Below are 13,371 nucleotides of genomic sequence, written 5' to 3'. Positions count from 1 at the left end.
AAATAAGAGTTTCCTCATAATATTGAATGAGTATTCAGTACATCCAGTGCAATGGGATTAGTTACAACATCGTAATATTTCAATACGAAATATAACGCCCAACACTGACAACATATATGAACGATGCAACCGATGACGATTAGTTAAATATTCGATCTGTCAGTTATCCGTCACTCACACTGGTCTGGACGACAGGATAGGATTGTGTGTGGGAAAATGCCAGATAAGTATTTTCATACTTTAAACCTATAACGTCTCATAAATCTATTACGCCTGCTAAAGGGCGAACTATCGGCAAGGACTCTGTAGACAAGAGATGGGTCGTTCGCGAACTAACGGGTCCAAAGGAATGGTTCACCAAGAAAAAAGGAACGAGCGAGGAACGAATTCTAAGGAACGGTCTTTCATAGTTCACTTCGGCCGCGGCTTTCTACTTACTGTTCCAGGGAACGACAAAGGGCCGGTCTCGTTCCAGCCTCGGTCCCGTTCCTGTCTGTCTCGGTCTCGCTCGGCCGGACTCGTCATTCTTCGCGTGGCCACCCGTCGCAGTTCCACTGCCGAGTGCCCATCCTCATAGTTAGTTCAGTGTCGAGTTGTTCGTTTCGTTCGCTTCACACGCCCATTCTAGATCTGTTTCAAACCTTTTTTGAACTCTGAACTTCTGGTTCTTTTCGTATTCTATTCAGCGTCCACGGCCGATAATTAAAATGTATTTTATACTTACGTAAACTACATAAAATTACGTGGTATGTAATACATACATCTTTTCGGGTAACAAAACGGAGTATCAGCTTGCTTCACTGTTTCGATACACAGCAGAAGAAATACTTGTAAAAAGGCAAGATTTCTTGTTATTACACACTCAAAGGACGTCGGCACGGCACACACGAGTGGCCATTTTCCATCTTTTTTTGATCCAAGGTAAAAGAGCATGATTATTGTTATGGAAGGCAGACAGACTTACAACCGAATGAAGCCCGCGCTTCGTAATCGAGTGTATGGTGTCACATTTCGTAAAGAGAATATGATAATTCCTACAATATTATTTCAGTGGTACAGGGTGGCGAACGTAAAATGGGCCCCTAGTACTAGACTGCTCATTGTCGCTTACCAACAGTCATCTTTTGTTTGGAAGTTTTCATTAGCTTATCTGTTATTTCTTCACTGCCTAATTATTACGTGTTTATCTGTTCTGCTCGTAGCGGTCAACAAATCGTGCGTAATTCGCGAGCTGTCTGTACTCGGGGTCGGTTTTTCGTGCACCATTTTATGTTATTTCACTGCGATCAGCCACATAACGCTACAGTTGGCTAAACGAGATGTTTTGCAGAATCACGAAAATTATAAGTGTGTGACAATTCTGTTATGAATGAAAACTCTGTACTCTAGGGGGGAGGCAAGTGCTCCCTCTTGGTACCTTCCATCTTCAGTCACCCATGTTACAAATTTTCAGTTTTTCATAATAACCATATACCTAGCACAATGAACGGTGAACGACTAAAAATGAACTGTTCGCAAAAAAGAGCGATCACTAGTGAACTAGGTCCCAACGATGAACAACTTTTCCCATCTCTAGTGTAGACATAGCTCCAATTGGCTGACATTTTTCAAAGATTACGTTAACTCGCATGCGGTATTTCAAGAGAACACTAACCAATACGAACAGCCAAAGCTTCTCAGAATTTATTGATTTATTTATTTGGCCTTAGCCAGCTAATAGTTATTTAGCCAGCTAAAAAGTAAGTAACTGGCATACAGTACAAAACGCAAACTGATGACATAATATGAGAGCATACTGATACAAGTGTAATAAAGGGATTTAGAGGCCAGTTGTTGATTGACATGGGTGTAAGATTTCGGTAATTTAAAGGAGAAGATGGAAGAACAATATGACACCGATTAAGTGTGGTGTAGTGACACATATATACTTTAATCAGACAGAACATTATGACCACCTACCTAATAGTTGGTATCTCCATTTTGGCACGGATAACAGCGGTGCCTTGCACGAGCTCCGTTGGGCCCATGGATGCCCTTGTGAATGTTCTCCAAAGCACAACAATGGAGTCGCTGCCACTTTGTCTCCGTCCCACAGTACAGGTGTGAAGGCACTGTTCCCCTGGAAGGCGACGGATTCGCGCCCTCCAATCGGCATGATGAAGAAGGTATCGTGATTCATCAGACCTTGCAATGCTCTGCCACTGCGCCAACCCCCAGCGCGAAAGTCATGGGCCCATTTCAGTCGCAGTTGCCGATGTCGTTGTGGTAACATTGGCTCATGCATGAGTCGTCGGCTGAGGAGGCCCATCGTTAGGAGAGTGGGGTGCAATGTGTGTTCAGACACACTTGTACACTGCCCAGCATTAAGGTCTGATATCTATTCCGTCACAGTTCGCCGCCTGTTCTGTTTTTCCAATCTGCTCAGTCTACGACGTCCGATATCTGCAGTGAGAGGTAGCTGCCGAAATCCACGACGTCTGGCCGTCGTTTCACCTCGGTTCCACCACGAGTTGAAGACACTCACACAGCACTCGTCGAACACTCGACAAGTGGTGTAGTTTCCGAAACGGTCGAGGCGAGCCTTCGGGCAATCACAATCTGCCCTCGGTCAAACTCAGACAGATCGCGTGCCTTCCCCATTCTGCACACGGACAGAATATTCACTGATACTATAAACACCATGCACGTGTCTGACTAGCAGTCATTTCTCGCCGGGTGACACTGCTTCCGCTTGGACGGGTTTATATTAGGTATGCTGATATGTTTTTAAAAAATATCGGGAAGCCGCTATATCGATATTTAAAAAGTATCATTACCGGCACTCGATGTATGGAAGAGAGACAAGCGTTCGATATCTAAGAAAGGTATCGATATATCGATGGAAAATGTCGCGACGTACCCGCCTATAAAAATATCGGCTGCACATTGTAAATACAATGACATTTTTAGAGCAGTTATTTAAGTATTGATTTTTTGATAGATATTCTGTACGTCAACAGAGCAAGAATCGAAAGGAAAACAATGAACGTTTACGCTTGGCGACAACCACTTTTCTAACAATGGTAAATGCATCTAAGTGCCACAATAAAAGATGTCCGATACGTCTGTCGTTAGTTTCCTCACACACCGGATTTGTCCGAAATACTTCATGTCGACTTCCTTATTTTTTTATTTTCTGCCAACGCCAGTGGTCTAGCAGATGCAGTGTCTAAACTGCATACTGAAGCTAGACGCTTCAGTTTCTGTTGGTAGCGCCGATTGCGTCAGCATTTCTCCTCACATGTCTCCGGCCACTGCAAAGACCAGTCTAGCTCTTTATAGTTTTTATAACTTCCAGCAACTATTTATGAAGAATGTCGATATGAGGAAGTAGCACATTAGTTGTGTTAAAAATTGTTTCTTAATGTAACTGGTGTGCTTATTTCTTCACATCAGAAATCATGCTGTTCCATTCCACCATTCCATCCCCTCCCCCCCCCCCCCCCCCCCCCCTCGTAATCCCATTTCTTCTTTTCTGCCACATATACTTACTTCACACAGTCAAAAGAGAAGAACTGGACATGTCGAAAGCTCACACAGAGAAAGTAAAACTATGTTGTACTATAACTTCAAAAGAACGACTTCCAAAAGTTGTGGAAAACATAGAATAAAAACATCCGCTTTCGATATTGCTATTTTAATATCGATATATTAGTGGAACAAGTATCGCATATATATATATATATTGGAAAAAATATCGATATATTGATATTTTGTCAACAGCCCTAGCTTATGTCGATAGTAAGTCGCTGGTCATAACTTTCTGGCTGATCAGTGTGCGTAAAAATACAAGCACACGTGAAAGTAAGGTGTCGGACTTGTGTAAAATTTTTACCCTGTAATTGACGAAGATTATCGTTCTAATACCGCAAGCTGAGCAATAAAACGAAAAGGAGCACTAGATATACGAATGTTTAGAGCATAGCTGAAATAACTATGCATATAAAATACATATTAATGTGAAGAGACGATTAATGTAATTCCCAATACTGCGATATTACTACAAAGATACCTTGGCAGGCTGTGAAATTTTAAAAGGTTTGTAGTATATTCGTGATTACTCAAAGAAACTGCAATGGCGGCACTCGTAGAAAATTCAACTTTCAGACTACGTCACTCTTGAAAAAACGGTTGTCTGTGTCCCTCCCATTGCGCACACGCCACGATGTCACCTTCCCAAGTGTTAGTGCAGTCCCAGAACTGGTTTGGTGTAATTCCCGTGCAGTGAAGGTGCATCAGAAAGCTTCTGTGGGTGAATCTAATACGGCAGAATGTGGATATCAGCCGTCTGGGTACGCGGACGTCGCCAAACCATGGTCTGTGTGGAATCACAGGCTGAACACAGGCATAGTCTCTTACCTTGACGAACTGAGACACGTTCCAGTGGAAAGCTCGACGTCGATGATAGTTCCAGATTTTTGTGGTGTCCTTAGTAAGAACACATACTTCTTCATTATGATGATGCCGCAATAAGATTTAACCCTCAAGAATTCTATGTCTACATTTGGATTTCGCACTGGATGCACTGCCAAATGATTTCCAAGATAAGATTCTGTTTTTCAAATTCCGCTTCTTGTGTCTTAGAGATTAAAACAAAGTGACATAACCTGATGAAACTTGGACCATACATCGAAAGAAGTGGTACAATACAGTACAGAAGGTAACTGATAGAGATACGCAATGAGGCGAGCAGAAATTACGCTTTTATTCAAAAACAGTAATTACACCGAAGTCACCGCGATTTATGATTGTCCCATGGACGTTACAAACGGCAGAGCATCGTTCTTAATAGGGTGTGTGATCATAATAGACAGCAATGTATGCTGTTGAATGTGCTCCTTTGTTGGCCACAAGGATGGTTGATGATTTCTTCTTTGCGAGAATCAACCTGTGTTTATTTGTACACAGGTACGGTCTGAAAATGTCTGTTTTCGGCAGAACAGCATTGGTAAGGAGTTTTTGCGTTAGGGCGCTCCATTCCTCCAACAGCGCGGTTGATCCCTGCTGAACGGTCGTTGGTACATGTGGACGTGTTGCTACACGTCTCCCCAACGCATTCCACACATGCCCGATGGGATTTAAGTCGGGAGAAAGGGCAGACTAGTCCACTGTCGAACATCCTCTGCCTTCAAGACCTCCTCCGCTTGCCCTGTTCGATGCTGTTGCACATTCACATCCATAAAAAAATGAAGTCAGGAGAGAATGAACCCATGAAAAGACGCACGTGGGGAAGGAGTACAGTGGCGCAATAACGTTGACTGGTGAGTGTAGGCTACCGTGTCGACAGTGGTCAGTACACACATGCATAACTAGCCACACCAACTGTATTCATATGGACCACCAAAATGATCTACTCACACAGTTTTAACTATTGACTTAATCTTGAATAAATTTTATAATTTCGTTTTAAGATATTCTCTGTATACTTAGCATTAACGGTTAGCTTTCTTTACTTTCTTTGCCGTACCGGAAGCTGCAGCTGACACTAGTCCACATACAGAGTGTAATGGGTATAAGTGCAGGTATTCGTGTTCGTGTCTGTGGAGGGTGCACTGAATAACATTACAGCAGTATTTACGATTTTTACAAACTAGTGATGATATTAGGAGTAGTATGTTTTTGGGCTAGGTTGTATCTCCAACTACATGTGGACATGGAAGAATAATTATACATGACTGTGCTTAAACTGACACACAATATTTTTTTTAGCGCAACGCAATCTGACTTTCAATAATCCCTACAAAGGAATGGCCCTGACTAACATTAACCTATACCTTTCACAAATCACTTACCTCACAAAAATCTTGGTTACTCGAACTACTGCAATACAGCGAGCGCCACTACTGCCAGCTAAATAAAAGATTAAGCTACGGAAGGCACTAACTACTGATAGGCATAGATAGCAAATGAAAGATTTTAATAGAGAACAAATGTCGTGTTGGCAGAAGAGCCAACACTGTTTTTCTAGAGGAGGCCGAAATGCACGCGTTTAATTACACGCTGACTGGCGTGATGTCTGGAACAGGACAATATCTTGAGAATTGCAAATAAAGTATGTAGTTGATATAATACTTTAATCCACAATTGTAGAACATCTCTCGTTACGGTACATGCTTCACAATATTAATTATCAATTGAATACGGCACCTTGCTAGGTCGTAGCAAATGTAGCTGAAGGCTATGCTAACTATCGTCTCGGCAAATGAGAGCGTATTTGTCAGTGAACCATTGCTATGAACGTCGGCTGTACAACTGGGGCGAGTGCCAGGACGTCTCTCTAGACCTGCCGTGTGGTGGCGCTTGGTCTGCAATTACTGACGGTGGCGACACGCAGGTCCGACGTATACTAATGGACCGCGGCCGATTTAAAGGCTACCACCTAGCAAGTGTGGTGTCTGGCGGTGACACCACAACAAACAATGTATTTACCTTAATAGTCATTATATATATATATATATATATATATATATATATATATATATATAGCAGTTCATGACATCCAGTCTTACAAATTTCAAAACTCCGCCATCTCTCTCCCCACATCCACCACTGCTGGCGGCTCACATCCAACTGCGCAACACTACTCGCTGTTTACATCCAGCTGCCCAACACTACAATGGCAGACAACAATGCAAACTAGCCACAGACTGCACACAGCACAGCCAGTGATTTTCATACAGAGCACTACGTGGCGTTACCATCAAGAAAACATAAACAGCCTACTTACATAGCCCCCATGCTCCCCACAAAAAAATTTAACACATTGTTTTGGGCAGTGGCCAATAATGATTTGAAAAAAATTTTCCATAATTACAGTAAGAAATATATCAAATGCACACACTTATTAATCCAGTGTTGGTCAAAGCTAAAATTTTCTCACAGTCCATAAAGACAGTCCTGATCATTCATCACAGTAAAACTGCCGTTTCTTTTCTCAAAGTCTGAGCAGTAAAAGACAATGCACACGGAAGTAGTGGATTTCCATGCAGTCTTGAAGAAGTAGTGTTGTCCTTCCAATGGAAAGACAGTGCTGACTCTTGACATGCAGACAGGTAATGGGTCACAACAGAGCAAACCCACAACAGAGTCATTCGAAGTTTTGAAGACTATTGGTAGGTAGGTCATCACAGAGTAGACCCACTGTAGTCCTGGTAGAGATTAAGGTATTGGTGGGCCACCAGAGGTGCAGACTCACTGCAGTTCTTGTAGAAATAATAGTAGTGGTGAGTTGGTGAGTCATCAAAGGTGTTGACCCACTGTAGTCCTAGTAGAGATGGCTGGCAGCCATCTGTTGTGACTGTGCAGGTGCACAATCGCCATTGAAGAGTCTTGCGGATAATATAGCAAGTCCATAACCACCACTTGTGCACTCGCAAAGTTTTTGGAATTGTCCTTAGAACCAGCAATGCTGTTATCCAGTCCCTTGCTGAATTATTAACACACGTGTAAACACTACCAGTCCCTACTTCTCACATATTGTCCATATACTATGACCAACAGAAATGTGTGCAGTGAAATGGAACTTACAAGTTAATAATATGATGAACTGGTGTCAATTACAATTTTATAACATAAGAATACAATTACAAAGGTACAAAATACCTCATTAAAGAACATAACAACACAGATAACATTTGCAGTACAGGCTTTACAAAAGAATCGAAATAACATATGCATCAGTGTTACAGGAATTATGACATGAGTACATACGTAAAAGATCAGAATAACTTTCGAAACATCAACTTCACACATGAGCATTAAAACAGAACAGAATACATAATGTCTAAACATCTTTACAAAGAAAATAACATATTATCAGAAAAATTCTACAACATAACTCTTATTAGCTAAACACATAAAGACAGGAAAAACACAAATATACAGGAGTACACAAACACATAGGGGGATAACACAATGGAAAGGACAGGGTTCGTTTTCAGTGTAACATTTGGTACTGCAGTCCAGCCCAAAACTTCATTCCATAGCTCTTTCGTCTTATTTCGACATTTGTTTCCACCAAAAAAATCCTATCCAAGCATGCTTTCTGTATTTATATGTACACATATTTCTTACCTCTTAGCTCAGATGCTAAACTAAAGGACAAGGCAATGCAGCAGCACAAAACAATTAACACAAACAGCAATGACAAAAAAAAAATGGAAAATTGCAAAGCAAGCTACAGTAAATCTAAATTACCAAGCAATGCAACATTACAACTAATATGAGCCAATGTGCAGCAACAAGAAAAATAAATCAGTAGTAAAACTAGCTTAACAGAGTAATACAAAGTGAAATTTAGTAGCACTATGCCTGGCAAACAGCAGCAGCAAATGCAATAGCTTATATCTGAACATGACATAGCTCAAGCAGAAAAAATATTACGCTAAAGACAACAATGCAGACAAGGGAAATGTATATTCACATCTTAATGTCTATGTAATTAAAGTGGTGCACCACAAGAAGTTATTCTACCAAAAAAAATTACCAAGTAATTGAAAAGAAAATTCCGTATGCAATTCCTGTGAAGGGAAATGTCTTTTTATGCTCCTTCGTTTTTTTGAATAGATCATACAATTATTTACTGGATCTGAAGGCATAAAATATTTATATTAGTACATCTATTAAATTTTATTTTAACCAATGCTGCTGCAGCTAGAAACTTGATATTAAACAAAATGAGCAAACTCTCAACTAGAAAGACAATAGATGTAAAATGTTTCTCATCATTTCACTAGGCATTTTAGTAAATATCATAAATTAAAAGCTCCACAGTGTAATCATATGTTTTCGAGTTTGAGCGTGTCGTATTTGCGATACTTTCTACAAAGAAATGTCAATAGCGAGGATAATGGCCTCTTTTTTTCTTTTTCCACCTGTACCTCTGAAAGGCACACACTAATGGCTTTTTTCCAGGTGACTGTCGCGCAGCTGCCCATGACGCATTACGTGCAGGTGGTCACTTAACTTTCTTACAGAAATATTTACGACAGCAGTTTCCGCTACAGTACAGTCTCATATAAAAATATTTCACACGTCAAGAATTTGCGTTACAAATCTGTAGAAACAAAATCCTATTGATATAACAGAGTCCAAAAAATTTTCGTCGGCATTGTAATACATTCACACATTTACACACATTTCATAACTCTTAAAGTACGATTCTTGGTTTCCAACAACCTTTTTCACAAACCAGAGTCCCTAACCACTACTCATTATTCCTTACCTTATTCGTCGACACTTCTTCAATATTTCATCATAACAGACACGTAGCATACTCAAATAACTCATATAGCATCAGCTTATTGATCATAAACATACCGCAACAGCATAATACACATAGTCATCGTAATAATATCATAACACCTCAGTCAACTCTCAAAATCGTCGTAGCTTCCTCCAATAATTTCAAAACCTAAAAAAAATTCTCTGCTCATGTCAAAAGTGTCATCTGCCTCAAACGTACTTTAAAAATCGTGATCCCCTACCAAATATATCATTCAAAGCTCTCATAATATCACAATGGGTCCAAAAAATATGAACAGTTCACAAAGTACAGACAAAATACAATTTCGTAAGTGTGAAGTTACCCAACTGTGTAATTGTGTAAACATGTGTCACTGATGTAGTAAAAAAATGTTTGTTTCTCTGTTAAGTGATAAGATAGCTGTGTAATTATGCGTTAGAGAAATATGGTACCGATGTGTAAAGTTGTGTAAGCAAATACCATATTAGCTAGGGCTCCATGTGCTTGCCAAACACATGATACACAAAGTAAGTGTGTACCCCCCTGAGGATTAATGTAATTATACCCTCAGGTGTTACAGATTACAGCAATGGAATGAAATGTATCACGGAAAACCTTTGTATCATTGTACTTCAAAAATCTTTAAAAATAAATGCTTTAAGTACAAAATTAATCACTCAAATACGTGTACTGTAGCGCTAAACTGTTCGTCTTGTTGTAAGATAATCTCTGTGGAAGTGTCGTAGTTATCGTCCTCCGAAAGCTAAGTTCTGAAGAAGCCAATGTACTTACCTCATGATAAACAAAAGTGAAATGCTTTGCGTATAGATATCTTAGTTATTACGCTTATTGCCGTGATGAAGAAAGTACTGTGCTGTAACGTATTGTTGTGCTACGGAAAAGACTGTCTCATTGTAACTATACCACAAAGTTACTACTAAAACATGTTTTACTTTCCAGAATAATACAGAAAAACTGTGCAGATTTAAAACAGAAACACTGAAAAAGCAACATTGTAAATTGTCACTCATTAGTAGCGTCATGATAAAATCGTGTAGCTGTCACATAAACTAACCACTGTTTCATCTGGTATCTCACAGAAAGTACTTTAAATCCAGAATGTATTTTCAAGTAAACCAAAATGTTGCATTAAAATCTCATTAGCAGTACCAGTATATGTTCTAAGTATGTGAGCCTTATAGTCGTTACGTAATCTTGCAACTAACAAGCAAGAATGTACACACACAGTAACACTGTGTCGTCTGTTCACTATAACAATGTATTTGTAATTACTGTTTAAATAAGTTCTCTTGGTTCTTGATTGGATATTTAACTTCAAACATTGTTGCATGGTAACAGTTTCTAAGTCTGACAATGCATACGAGAAATGTGAAGTGAAAAGTTTTATGGCAAAGACAAAGGTAAAAAGCAGATTATCTTTCAATAAACGGTTTTACATGTGCAATGTGGTGTAAACCTTTACTCTTCCTGGTACGCAGAGTTTCAACTTCAACGCAACTATCATGTGGTATACGTCGGATTCTGTAAGGTCCATTGTAAACTAGAAAGAATTTGTGACTCAAGTGTTTCTTCTTATGTGACAATGAATGAGCTTTAATGAGAAATTTCTGACCAATATATAATTTCTTTGCATTTGCTTTACCGTGTAGTTTTCTCCTTTTGTCTGCTGCAGATTTTATATTTATAATAGCCAAATCAATTATGTCTTTGTGTCGAAGTTTACGTGTGTTCGGGAAAGGTACAAGCTCTCTGATTCTGTTCGGTGGTTCTTCATTCTTCAGTACAAAAGTAGGTGGTAAAGCAGTGGAGTCATGAGGCATTTCATTCAGCACGTTTTGAAATAAGTGTAAATATCTGTCCCAATGCTGATGCTTTCTGTGACAATAAAGTCTACAAAGCTTATTGATTTCTTTCATAATCTGTTCGGAGGGGTTACAATGTGGTGAGTACAACGAAATAAGAACAGGTTTGATTTTATGATTCCGAAGCATGCATGACCAAACAGCAGATCTGAATTGCGGTCTGTTATCTGAAATGACTTTACTAACGTGTCCAACTTCACGTAAGAAATTTTTAAGAAAGGCGTTGGACGCAGACCGTCCAGTGGCTTTATGTAACGGTGTGAAAGAAACCAATTTTGAAGTAAGTTCAACAGCGACTAGAACGTACGAAAATCCATTAGACGTTCTGACAAGCGGTCCCAAGAGATCAACAGCAGCAAATTCTTTTAATTTAGAAGGAATGATAGGAAACAGTGGAGCACGATGTGAGATAGTAGATGGTTTCGCCTTTTCACAAAGTTTACAAATAGACAAGACTCTTCGAATTCTCTTTTCCATATTGTTAAAATAACAAGTCGTTCGAAGAATATGATAACAGTTTCGTGGACCAAAATGTGCGTAGCTGAAATGAATGTACCAAATGAGCTTATTAACAAAAACGTCTGGAATGCAAACTACCCATAGCTTGTCATCAACAGTGCAGCGTTTGAAGAGTATGTTGATTCTAACCAGGTAATAATGCCGAATCTGAGTGTGTGTCTTTTCATGCCATTTACTTTTGATGTCTTTCCAAATCGGATCTTTATCTTGTTCATAAGCAATGTCCTTTAAAGATGTGGTGATGAAGTTTTCAAAGGCGACTTTCTGAATGTAAAGAATACTGAAATTTTTCTCGAGGTTGCCTTCTGTGTTACTTTTCTCAAGCCCAGCCGGTGCGCGTGACAGTGCATCCGCAACAATGTTCTCCTTGCCGGGAATGTAGACTATTGTGAAGTGGAATTCTTGCAGAAACAATGCCCAAACGTTTTAACCTGTCATGATTTAATTTTGAAGACATAAGAAATTGTATTGCACGATGATCACTGTATATTTTTACGTGCTTACCAGAAAGAAAGAAACGGAATTTGTTAAATGCCCAAACGATAGCTAAAGCTTCTAATTCAGTAACGGAATAATTTTTTTCAGATTTTGTTAGCACTCGGCTAGCAAAAGCAATGGTTTTCTGAACGGTAATGCCATTTTCTATGGCTTCTTGAAATAAATGGGCACCAAGACCGACTTTAGAAGAATCCGTGATAAGGCAAAAATCTTGTGACAGATCTGGATGAGCTAGTATTGGCGCGTTAAGTAGCGATTCTTTCAAAGAATTGAATTCCAACTGTGCTTGTTCGTCCCAGTTCCAAATAGTATTTTTTCCAGTGAGAGAACAAAGTTTTGGTGTAACAATAATTTGCATATTCAGAAAACGACGGTAAAAATTTACAAGACCTAGAAAACTGCGGACTTGTTTTTTTGTGGATGGAACTGGAATGGCTCTGATTGCTTCTAACTTTTCAGGATCCGGCTGAATGCCTTCAGAAGAAATAATATGTCCCAAAAACTTCACCTTTGTCCTACCGAATTCAGACTTTTCCAAGTTAACTGTAATTCCAGATTCTGCAAAAATATGTAACACGCTGTTGAGGATGCGATTGTGTTGTTCCCATGAGGCTTCTGCTATCAGAATATCGTCCACATATAAGGTGATGTGGCGTTTTAAGAACTCAGGTAATATGGAATTTAGCCCGCGAATGAATGCTGCCGAAGAAATGTTCAAACCAAAAGGAAGTTTCCGAAACTGATAACAAACGCCGAAACAAAGGAAAGCTGTGTATTTTCTACATTCTGGATGAAGTTCGATGTGATAAAAGCTGGATCTGAGATCAATAGAAGACAACACTTTTACACCATTAAAATTTTGAAGAAGTTCTTCTAACGTTTGCGGCCTGTCTGTTTCAGGAATGATGATAGTATTGATTTGTCTCGAATCTAAGACAAGCCTGATCGATCCATTTTTCTTCTCAACAACATGTAATGGATTGTTGTATGAGCTTACTGCAGGCTCAATAATGCCCTCGTCAAGCATAGATTGTATTTCTGTTCTAACACGGTCCCTATAATGTGCTGGAATTACGTATGGTCTAACACAAAATTTAGTATGCTCACGAACACGAAATTGGTATTGAAATCCCTTGATTGTTCCTGTTTTGTGAGTAAAAACTGTGGAATGTGCTTGTAAAATCTCGA

This window comes from Schistocerca americana, chromosome 1 (genome assembly GCF_021461395.2).
Source record: "Schistocerca americana isolate TAMUIC-IGC-003095 chromosome 1, iqSchAmer2.1, whole genome shotgun sequence".
Taxonomy (NCBI): Eukaryota; Metazoa; Arthropoda; class Insecta; order Orthoptera; family Acrididae; genus Schistocerca; species Schistocerca americana.
This window is presented reverse-complemented; position numbering follows the sequence as displayed.